The sequence below is a fragment of the Mustela nigripes genome, chromosome 14 (genome assembly GCF_022355385.1).
Source record: "Mustela nigripes isolate SB6536 chromosome 14, MUSNIG.SB6536, whole genome shotgun sequence".
NCBI lineage: Eukaryota > Metazoa > Chordata > Mammalia > Carnivora > Mustelidae > Mustela > Mustela nigripes.
In genome coordinates this window covers 64,723,038-64,735,371 of record NC_081570.1, presented here as the reverse complement: position 1 = coordinate 64,735,371, position 12,334 = coordinate 64,723,038, and the positions used below count along the sequence as shown (strand labels likewise).

Below are 12,334 nucleotides of genomic sequence, written 5' to 3'. Positions count from 1 at the left end.
CTAATACTTCTGTCTGTGCATAAGGTCGGAAACCTGAGGCCCTTCCGTGGCCAGCCTTAATGCAAATTCTCTAATGCATTGAGACAAGACTTGCTAAAGGTCGTATAGTGTAAATATAGAAGAGGAGGAGAACGTGTGTAAAAACGACAAGAACCTGAAGCCTAAAACTGCTCTGCATGTACTGGGTCCTGGTGCTGGAGCTACTCTCTGAGTGACAGGGGTGAGGGCAGGCCGGGGTCTCCGCACCTGGGCCCAGCTACCGCGGCCACGCCCCAGGGGCGGGGCGGGTTATCCTGGCAGCTCCGCCCCTTTCCGCCCTATCGCGACGCCCCAGACGCCTGCGGCGTCCGCGGAGACACCGGAAGGAGCTGCGGCTGCTGCGGGAAGTGGCCGGTGCGGGAGGCGGGGATCCCGCGGGCATCGCTGCGGAGCCGTTTCCCGGCCTTCCTGACGCGACACCTCCCCTCTCCGAATCCCGGGGAGTGAAAGAGGATTTTGCGGAGGTGCGGCCGCAGGCCACCGTTGGCCGCGCTGGCGGGGTCTGCGGGGAAGGCTGTGGAGGTGAGCGCGGCGCTCCTGGGAGGGGCGCGGGGCCGGAGGGCGCTTCGCTTGCTGCCGGGGGCCGGTCTCGGTTCTCGCTCCCGCGCTCTGGGGCTGCAGCCGCTGCAGTGGTCTCTCTTTCTTGTTCTGGGGAGGTGGTGGGCGCGCGGGCGAGATGAAGGCCTAGGTCTCTGTGCTCTGCGTTACAGGAATGATCTGGTGCCGCCACGGCGGGGATCGGCGAAAGACGCAAGTCAGTCGTATTTTTAAGGAAGGGTCCCCAGGGGAGTGTCGCCTGGGAAGCGGGAGGCTAGAGGGGGAGGCGGATCCCCGAGACGTGCCCCGCTCCTTTCCACGGTGTCCCCGCTGGTTTTCCAGTCCTCCACGGTGGGCACAGACGATTGGAAGCCCCGCAGCGCGCTGGCTCCCAGGTCCTGCTTTCGCTTTACGGCGCAATTGAGGTGCTCGGACCTATTTATGCAGCCCTAAAGCCCCGTTATTCATTGTTATTAACGGGAAAGTCCTAGGTGCCACCGTCCCTAGAATTTCTCTTCGATCAGTATTTGATCCATGTTGTTTCAGAGGTTATTCCTTACAGTCTGTCCATCTGCAGCTTTTGTTTGTGTCAAATTTCCATAGTGTGTAGTTGCCCAGACTTTTACTCATATATTTTCCAAGTACAAAATATTTTTCATTTGAATGTTTACAGGGTAGGGTGCAGGTTGAACTGTTGTTTGAGAATCTTCTAGGTGTTTTGCACTCAACATTTTCTTATAATTAGCCTTAGGCCTGGAAAATGGGGCCAGAGGGTAAAATCCTAGCCGGAACATGCATAGGCTCTAAACAGGACGAATTTTACCACAAGGCTCTCTAGACTTCTTGCCTAAGAGATGTATGGAATTATATAATTTTTAAAGTTTAATTAGATTATTTTTCCTTTAAGAAAAGCCTCTTTAAAAAATAATGATGTTGTCTTTGATCAATTTCTAGTTGAGGCGATTTTATCATTTGGGGAGGTCTGACCAAATCAGATAATAAGCTCTTTTACTTGAACCTAATACAAATATTATTATTGAATTCATGATACTAAAAGGGAAAAGTAGGAATTTTATTGATAGGTAATGCTAATTTTAAAAGAAGGTAACTAATAGTTACATTATGCTGGCAGATTTGGGTTGTTTCATTTAGTTTGGTAGGATTGGAAGAAAAGGACCATATGAAAAGTATTCCAGGAATAAAATATTTGACCTTCTGTATGCAAGAGGTATAGTCTACTTAAGATTGCATTTTATTTTTGATCTCATTTATTGCCAACTTTCACTTTTTTGTCTTTCATAAACTACCGATAACCAAGTAACAGTGCAGTTTAATGGCATTAGCTTGTAGTAGTTTATTTTAAATATTTGAAATTATGAGTTGAGATCATTTTTAATTTTTATGCATTGCTGTTAGAATTTTCAATGACCTTTCATATGTGCAATCTTAGTTGAACCTCATGCCAACTCTCTGAATTAGGAGTGCCAAGAAGTGGTCTTTTCCCATGACAGAAGCATTTCAAAATTGTATAAGAATCAGAACTTCCTTAAAGCCTGAAATAATCTTGCTGAAGTAACCTTTGATAAAAATTGGAATTCAAATAGATATTAGAACACTGTGAATTATAAAATAAGACTGTGGATTCTGCAAGAAAATGAAGTACATAAATGATGAAAGATTTTTTTTTTAAGATTTTATTTATTTATTTGACAGACAGAGATCACATGTAGGCAGAGAGGCAGGAGAGAGAGGGGGAAGCAGGCTCCCTGCTGAGCAGATGCGGGGCTTGATCCCAGGACCCTGAGATTATGACGAGGGCAGAGGCTTAACTCACTGAACCACCCAGGTGCCCCAATGATGAAAGATTTTTGGTGAGAGATGTGAAAAATGGACATCTTTTAAAAAAAAGTAATAAGGAACAGCATTTTTTTTAAAGTTTTAATTATTTAAGTAGTCTAAGCCAAACATGGAGCTTGAATTCACAACCCCCAGATCAAGAGTGACATGCTCCTCTGAGCCAGACAGATGCCCTAGTAACAGCTCCTTCTTTAGTGCAGTTTTTAAAGTTTTGTTTTTTTTTTTTCGAGTTTGCATGTGATGGCAAGAGCATTTTGATAAATAGGGTAGTTCCAAAGAATCTAAGTGCAGTGGTATAATCATCTATAAAAAGGAGCATGAGTTTGTATAGTATAATATATATATATATGTATAGTATATATAGTAAGATAACTTTTATTTTTATTATTGTTATGTTTTTAAAGTGAGGTCTGTGCCCATTGTGGGGCTTGAACTCATGACTCTGAGATCAAGTCCCATGCACCATTGAAATGAGCCAGCCAGGTATTCTGAGAACTGATACTTTAAAAATTTGTGCATGTATCAAAATAAAGTTATTTTAAAAGGCAAAGTAAGTAAACATCTGTAAGTTTACCAGGGAGACCCCTTTGGAAAATAAAAAGAATGAATAGTGGTTTCTGCCTTCAAAGAACTTAGAGTCAATCTTGTAGTCAAGTAGGCTAATTTTTTTTTTCCACTGCTACTGTAAGTGCCTTGAATATTACAACCAGGAATTTAGGTGAGGGAGACATTACTTGTAATTGAGTGGTAGATATGGTGTTTGAGATATGTGAGCTTTGAAAGGTTTTCTACAGGGAAATATTGTAGGACATTTCTAAAATAAAAAGATAATTGTGTTCCTGGAAAGATACAAGTTAATTTAAGAAAGGATCAGTAGAACAATTTGGCTAATAGTAAGTTATGGGTTATGCAATTTAGTAATAGGAGATGAAAAAGACAAATTATGAAAGAGTTCATTCATTAAAGGTGTTTGATCAGAAGAGGTATGTATTCCATATGAATATAGATTGAGTTGTAATTGGGAGAAGATGAGACCAGGAGATTCCTTGGGCAGCTTTAGGTAATATCCATAGCATTACTTTTGTGGTCCTTGTAGTTTCTCTGAAGTGCTATCTTGAAAGCAGGCCTTTAGATAAAAACATTGGTACAGAGGGGCCTGGCTGGCTCAGTTGGTAGAACATGTGAATCTTGATCTTAGGGTCATGAGTTTGGGCCCCATGTTAAGTACAGTTACTTAAATTAAAAACAACAGAAAGATGTGAGTTCAGGTGAGATGCTGGAAGCAGCAGTGAGGGAGTGGGTAAAGAATTAAGGAAGGGAAAAAAAGCCAGTGAATGGGGTCTGGTGTGTGTGCAGGGGGGCATTAGTCCTGTGAAAATTTTTGTAGAACTGCTTCAAAATTGTCCTATCAAATGAAGGGAATTTGAGTTTTTCCCCTTACTTCCAGATCTCTAATAGCTCTAATCATTGAAAATCTTCACCACTGACTGGGATTGCTAATGCTAACTTTCTCCAGTTAACATAAAAAAGAAAGGATTCCTCATACATAAAAGAAAGGATCATTATGTCCAAATATTTGGAACACATATATCAAGTCTGCCAACCTTTGTCTTCTGTCTAAACATCCTTACTTGAATTATTTTATGTATTTTATTATTATCTCACTCTGTTCAAAGCACGTGATATGTGTTGTTGTTTTTTCTTTTTAAAGATTTATTTATTTGAGAGAGAGTATATACACAACCACGCAGGAGTCAGGGGAGGGGAAGAGGGAGAGAATATTCAAGCAGACTCCCTGCTGAGCGCAGAGCCTGAGGCAGCTAGATCTCAAGACCCATGAGATTGTGACCTCAGCCGAAATCAAGTCAGAGGCCTCGCAGACTGTGCTAACCCAGTGCCCCAGCACTTTACATGTACTTTATATATACCCCAGAACTCCATGAAGTAGATAATTATGCTCATTCCAGTTTTTTAGATGAGGGAATTGAAGCACAGAGAAATAACTTAATCCCCGGTCAGAAACCTAGGACATAGAACCCAAGTAGCCTTGTTCTAGGAAATACTCTTTGCCACAGTGTTGTCTTATCAGATAGTTTTCAAATTACTTATTTTTAAGGATTTCTATGGAAGGTATTCTTATTCTGTAGCTTTTAGTATTCTTTATAAATAAAATATCCCAGATATAATCTAGTTAATTCTTTTTTAAAAAAGATTTTATTTATTTATGACAGAGATAGCAAGAGAGAGAGAGAACACAAGCATGGGGGAGCTGGAGGGGAAGAAGTAAGCTCCCCACTGAGCAGGGAGCCCAGTATGGGGCTTGATCACAGGACACTGGGATCCTGACCTGAGCTGAAGGCAGTCTTAAGGACTGAACAAACCAGTTGCCCTATATAATCTAGTTTGTGAATATGATAAGGCTGATTCCTCTTTTTATTCTGAAATCTTTTGATAAATTGAGTAAGAATTGCACTGTTGTTCCATGCATCTGCTAGAGTCTGGATTCTAAACAACTTGAAACCCGTTTAGTGTCACTTTAAACAGTAGATGCTGTGAACCCTGATAGAGAATATGGTATGATCATCTTCGTTAATTTTAGTTTATTTTTCCAAATAGTTTATTTCTTCTTTAAAAACTGTTACTTTCAGGGTCACCTGGGTGGCACAGATGGTTAAGCGTTTGCCTTCGGGTCAGGTCCTGATCTCCGGGTTCTAGGATCCAGCCCCTCTTCACTCTCCCTGCTCAGTGGGGAGCCTGCCTTTCCCTCTCCCCTTGGCTCTCCCCACTACTTATACTCTCTCTCGAATAAATGAAATCTTAAAAAGAGAACAACTATTTTCAGTTAATTTTTTTATTGTTTTTAATTTTAATTTCAGTATAGTTAACACATAATGGTATATTAATTTCAGGCGTACAATGTAGCAATTCAAAATTCTATACATCCTAAGTGTACTCTTTACTCTCCATTATCTGTAAAAAACATTCACAAAGTTAAAACATGGGGCTTAAATTTACAACCCTGAGATTAAGAGTTGCATACTCTACCTACTGAGCCAGCCAGGCACCCCTAAAAAACTTAATTTTTATAATTTTATAACTAGATTTCACAAGCCTGCCTTCTGTGCCTTTATCCAGATTTTTGTTAAAAATACAAACAGTTCTGCCACCTGCTAGTGAAGACTCTCTGGATTTGTATCAATCTTCTCTAAAACTATTAAATTATTTACCAGTTTTCCTGAAGTAAAGTTTTTCCCATGGTTGCTTGAATCTGACTATAAATAGCTTTACCTTTGACAATAGACCAGATAATGGAATGTATACAGTTTCTCAACATTAAAAGGTTCTTATTAGGCCACCAACTATGCCCTGATTTGTAACAAATAATAATAACATAGGTCCCTATGCTTTTCCTAAAATTTGAATATGTGCTCTTCTTCTTATTTGGATGGCACGGGCAGAATTTTGGGCATGAAACTTGATGGTACAGCCAAGGTATCCCCCAGCTTAAAAGTAGTATCTTCAGAAGCAGTTTTGAATCTGCAGATGGGCAATTGAGCTGTAAATTATAGAACATGAATTCAACCAGGAACATTTTTTAGTTGGGGTTATTGCCATCATTATAAGGCTGAGAAAATTTCAAATAAGTCTAGTTAGTGTAGATAGAGGAAAAGGTTGCCAGATAAAAGATTGCAAAAGTAAGGACAAATTGAGGTCAGTTATGGAAAGCCTTAATTTCCATGCAGAGCTTGAATTTTCTTGTGGTCCCTGGTGATTCCTATCCTGTGAGCAACAAGCTTCTGGAGGAATCTCAGAGTTTTGTGGGATCTACATCTATATACTGAACGAAAGGCATTTTCATGTACATTTATTTTCACTGCCTTTGTGTTGTCTCTCTTTTCTAATGCCTAGTACCTGTCTTCCCTGGACAAACTGTCAAACCAGAATGAAAACACGCATGCTGCCTTTCTTTTGGTATACATCGGAGAAGAAATTGAAGTAGCTTGAACCCCTGTTGCCTTGCCCTATGGTGTCTAAATATCCTACTCTCAATAAATCTTTATCAAAAAAAGGAATAAAAGAATGATTTTATTATCATAGTGAATTAATTGAGTAAAACTAGGTAACTATTAAAAGCCTTCTGTTTAGGTAGTGTTATGTTTAATTATAAGGAATACTAAATTGCCTTGGTACAAATTACCAGCTTTTGTTTACATGCACTAGTTCTCATTAAATTATTTAGATACCAAAAAATTAATACCAGAATCCAGAACAGAAAGTATTTAATCTTTCCCCAGTCTTCATTTCTTTGCTCTGAAGCAAAAGAGTATGTATCCTTAAGTAACTATATTTTTATAGGTCTACATCCAGATACATTGTGCTCTAATGCAGGTTTTAAATTTTTACTTTAGTGGTTTCATTTAGTATTATTATTCTGTATCTTCTTTTTTTCTAACCCAACATTTGTGTACTTTAGATCTATTCCCTGTTGATAAATTATCCATCCATTTCAAGTGGTCAAACTGTTGTGTAGTATTTATTTGTGAATGTACCTTTATATATCCATTCTTCTAATGATGGACTTAAAACATTCTTTTTTTGGACTTAAAACATTTTAAAATCAAAAGCAAGATTAAAACTATCTAGAAAGCTGGGACGCCTGGGTGGCTCAGTTGGTTAAGCAGCTGCCTTCGGCTCAGGTCATGATCCCAACGTCCTGGGATCGAGTCCCACATCGGGCTCCTTGCTGAGCAGGGAGCCTGCTTCTCCCTCTGCCTCTGCCTGCCATTCTGTCTGCCTGTGCTCGCTCTCTCCCCCCCTCTCTCTCTGATAAATAAATAAAATCTTAAAAAAAAAAACTATCTAGAAAGCAATAAGAAAATTTCCGTTTAATTGGGCAACATTGGTATTTAGAGGAAAATGGATCCTAAGTAAATACTTTCATTAAGTTAAAAAAAAAAAGGAATTGAATACTCATATTTAGGGATTAAGAAAATAAAACCAAAACCAAGTAGGACATGGAAATTAAAGATAAAACTGTAATTAATGGAGTTGGAAACAACAGAACAAAAATAGTGGAAAGGATAAATTGCAAAGCTGGTTCTTTGCAAAGCTCAATGAACTAAATAAAAAGGAATGAGAAAGGAAACAGCAAAGACACATGTATAGGAGAGATTAATGCAATGTTATGCAGATTTTTAAAAAAGATTTTATTTATTTATCAGGGTGCGCACGTGCACAAGCAGGCAGAGTGGTGGCGAAGACAGAGAGAGAAGCAGGCTCCCCGCTGAGCAAGGAGCCCAATGCGGGACTTGATCCCAGGACTCTGGGATCACGACCTGAGCCGAAGGCAGCGGTTAACCGATTGAGCCACCCAGGCGTCCCATGTTATGCAGATTTTGACAGTATTACATGCACGCTATGATGTCAGATTGAAAATTGAGAGGGCATGCATGATTTAATAGCAAAATATAAATTAGTAAATTTGATCCAAGAAGTGAAAAACTTGAATTGACCCATTCCCATTAAAGGGTCAAAAGATGATTGAAGGTATATCCTCCAAAGATGCACCATAGCAGATAATTTCACAACTGAGTTTCATTTAATTTGTAAAGAACATACAATAATGATAAATAATAAAACCTTTTCTATGGTAAAGAAGATGCAAAGCTACTGAAATATTCTACAATATTCTTCCAATGGATTGGGAATGTAAAGTGGTGTAGCCACTATGGCTGCTGGTATATATGTGTACATGTAGTATGGTGATTCCTCAAAAACTTAAAAATAGAATTACCATATGATCCAGCAATTTTTTTTGAAAGATTTTATTTGGCAGACAGCAAGAGCAGGAACACAAGCGGAGTGGGGGAGGGAAAGTAGGCTTCCTGCTGGGCAGGGAGCCTGACTCAGGGCTCGATCCCAGGACCCTGAGATCATGCCCTGAGCCGGAGGCAGATGCCCAATCGTTGAGCCATACCAGCAGTTTTTTTTAAAGTTTATTTATTTAAGTAGTCTCCCACCCAATGTGGGACTGAAAGTCAGAACCTTAAGATAAGAGTTGCCTGCTCTACCAACTGAGTCAGCCAGGCACCCCGTCCAGGAATTTCACTTCTGGATATCTACCCAAAAGAAGTAAAAGCAAGGACTTGAAGAGATAGTGTACAGCTGCGTTCTTGGTAACTTTATTCACAATAGCCAAAAGTTGGAAGCAACCCAAAGTCCAATGATGGGTGAATGAATTAACAAAATGTGGTATATACACGCACCACTGAATGTTATTCAGCCTGGAAAAGAAAGGAAATTCTGATATGCTTACAAAATGGATGAATCTTTAGGACATTAGGCTAAGTGAAATAATGTCATCACAAAGACATACTGTATAATTCCACTAAAAATGTCATTGGACCCCCAGACGAGTCAAATTCATAGTGAAAAGTAAAATGGTGGTTGCCAAGGGCTGATGGGAGGTTGAATGGAGAGTTTCTATTTAATGACTGTGGAATTTCAGTTTTGCAAGTTGAAAAGAGTTCTGGATATTGGTTTACAACAATGTGAAAGTTGTACAATGTTGGTTGTACAACAGTGTGAATGCTGTGTAGTGTTGCTCAACTGTACACTTAGAAATGGGGGGGCGCCTGGGTGGCTCAGTGGGTTGAGCCTCTGCCTTCGGCTCGGGTCATAATCCCAGGGTCCTGGGATCGAGCCCCGCATTGGGCTCTCTGCTCAGCAGGGAGCCGGCTTCGCTCTCTCTCTCTGCCTGCCTCTCTGCCTGCTTGTGATCTCTGTCTGTCAAATAAATAAATAAATAATCTTAAAAAAAAAAAAAAGAAATGGCTCTAAGATGATAAATCTGTTTGTATTTCATCAAAATTAAAAACTTAAATCGTTTGAAGAAATATTTGCAGTGTAGAAATTCTGTTTGAATCCAGAAGATAGAATTAATTTTACAAGAAGAGATTATGGACCCAGGCAGTAAAAAAAAAAAAAGATAAAGGTCATAGAAGCAGTTAATGAAAGAGCAAATCTAGGAGTCCATAAAACTTAGGAAAAGGCACTCACACTCACTGGTTTTCAAGTAATACAAATTAAAGTACTAGTGAATTCTTTTTTTAAAAAATATTTTATTTATTTATTTGACAGACAGAGATCACAAGTAGGTAGAGAGGCAGGCGGGTAGAGAGGAAGGGAAGCAGGCTCCCTGCCAAGCAGTGAGCCCGACACGGGCTCCATCCCAAGACCCTGAGATCAAAACCTGAGCCCAAGGCAGAGGCTTTAACTCACTGAGCCACCCAGGCACCCCAGTGAATTCTAACAATGTGCCTAATAAATGGTAAAAGTAAAAAAAACTTTTTGTTTTGTTTTTGCTCGTACAGAAAATGGTGTTGCTGTGCAGAAAATGGTATATTCCCTTATTAGTGGAGATGTGAGTTGTATAATTTTTGAAATGGGATCTTGCGAAATCTGTTTTTACAAACTGGCCCGTATTAAGATTATGTGGGGTTTTTTTTTTTTTTTTAAAAAACTTCTTTTTTTTTTTTTTTTTTAAAGATTTTATTTATTTATTTGACAGAGAGAGATCACAAGTAGGCAGAGAGGCAGGCAGAGACAGAGAGAGGAGGAAGCAGGCAGGCTCCCCGCTGAGCAGAGAGCCCGATGCGGGACTCGATCCCAGAACCCTGGGATCATGACCCGAGCTGAAGGCAGTGGCTCAACCCACGGAGCCACCCAGGCGCCCAGCACTTCTGTTTTTTTAAGTAATCTTTATGTGTAATGTAGGGCTTAAACTCAGAATCTCAGGTTCAAGAGTCTCACACACTGCTGACTGAACCAGCCAAGAATCCCAAGGTCATATGGTTATTTTTAATGGCAGAATATGGAAACAAAGAGAATATTCATCTCTAGAAGAATTAATTGCATAATTTATGCATTGCGTGCATCATGACATATGTGTATCCAAGAAAAAGCTGAGAGAGGGGGATGTCTGTATTGTTGGCCAAAAAAGGCCATATAGGTCTCTATTTCTATATTTGATTTTATGAGCATGAAAAGATTTTGAAGCATATACGTAGATTTTGTAGTGCAGATATGCTGGTAATAAATTCTTTCAGCATTTTTATTTTGTTTTATTTTTTTCAGAGATTTTTTATTTGAGAGAGAGTGAGCAGAGCATGCTGGAGAGAACATGAGGGGGTGCTGCGGAGGGAGAAGGAGAAGCAGACTCCCCATTGAGCAGGAAACCTGAGGCAGGCTCAATCCCAGGATCCTGGAATCCTGGGATCATGACCTGAGCCCAAGGCATGACAAGGATGATTAAGCCATCCAGACATCCCACTTTCAGCATTTTTATAAGAGGTCCTTATTTTACCTTTATTTAGAAAGCTGTTTTCCTAGGTATGGAGTAGTGATTTGACAGTGATCTTTCAATACTATGCACGTTTCTCTATCTTCTGGCTTGCTTTGTTTCTAGCATATGTTATTGGCCTGTCTTGGCTACTTTGAGGATAGTGTTTTTATTACTGGTTTTAACCAACTTCTTTGTTTTTAGCCACACCTTGCCTGTCCGGCAGCCCCGTGGAGGGTGTGGTGGGGAAACCAATAGCCTGCACTGTCCCCCTTAAGTGATTTATTTTTGATGTGTCATGGTGTAATTTTCATGTGTCTTGTGCTTTGAGTTCGTTGTGTTGCTTTAATTTGTACGATTTTAGTATTTATCAGATTGATACTTTTGTATCCAACCGAGTGATACTCTCGTTTAATTTTCTCAGTCTTTTTCTGTATTTCAATTTGTAGTGTAGTTTCTCTTTAAAATGTGCATCCTTGGGGCACCTGGTGGCTCAGGTGTAGAGTATCTGACTCTTGATCTCAGCTCAGGGCTTGATCTCATACCATGAGCTCAAGCCGTGTATTGGGCTCCAGCTGGGCCTGGGGCCTACTGAATGAATGAATGAATGAATAAATAATAAATAAAATATATCCTTTATCCTGTCATCTGTGTTATTTCTGGATGTCTTTTTTTCCTTGCTGAGGATCTGGTTTTTCTTCATTTATCTTGTAATTTTTTTGAATTATAAAAGATTTTATAACTGAATGATGACAAAATATGATACAGAGCAACATAAATATGGTTACTGCCCCATGGACATCTTCATAGCACAGAGGCATTTCAAGGGAGTGGGCTTAAGACATCAGATGGGTGCCTTGAAAACGAGGGCAGATGAACAGGAGATGTGCAGTCATGCTGGACAAAATTATTTCTCAATACTTTTTTTTTAGTGTTATTTTTTTTAAAGTTAATTTCAATTAATTAATATGTAATGTATTATCAGTTTCAGAGGTAGACTTCAGTAATCCATCAGTTTTATGTAATACCCAGTGCTCAGTGTATCATGTGCCCTCCTTAATGTTCATTACCAAGTTGCCCCAACCCCCCACTCCCCTCCCTGGAGGGAAATAAACCTTCAGTTTATTTCCCATGATTATTAGAGTCTCTTCTGGTTTGTCTCCCTCTCTGATTTCGTCTTGTTTTACTTTTTCCTTTCTTCCCCTATGATCCTTTGCCTTGTTTCTCAAATTCCATATATCAGTGAGATTATATGATAATTGTCTTTCTTTGATTGACTTATTTTGGTTAGCATAATACTCAAGTTCCATCCAAGTCATGGCAGATGGCAAGATTTCATTTTATTAATTGCTGAATAGTATTCCATTGTATATATATACCGCATCTTCTTTTATTGTTTGTTTTCTTTTTTTTTTTTTTAAAGATTTTATTTATTTATTTGACAGAGAGAGATCACAAGTAGGCAGAGAGGCAGACAGAGAGAGAGAGGAGGAAGCAGGCTCCCTGCAGAGCAGAGAGCCCGATGCGGGACTCGATCCCAGGACCCCGAGATCATGACCA

General features: G+C 39.6%; 1 protein-coding gene across 3 annotated transcripts in view; it reads left to right on the top strand.

Annotated features, from left to right (window-relative positions):
* The first annotated feature begins 325 nt into the window (after positions 1-325).
* The window catches only part of USP33 (ubiquitin specific peptidase 33), a 58,118-nt gene continuing 46,109 nt past the window's right edge, over positions 326-12,334 (top strand). For all 3 annotated transcript variants that reach the window (XM_059375182.1, XM_059375181.1, XM_059375180.1), the window contains exon 1: positions 326-561. The gene's annotated coding sequence lies outside the window, so the exon portion shown is untranslated. The remainder of the gene's footprint in view (positions 562-12,334) is intronic.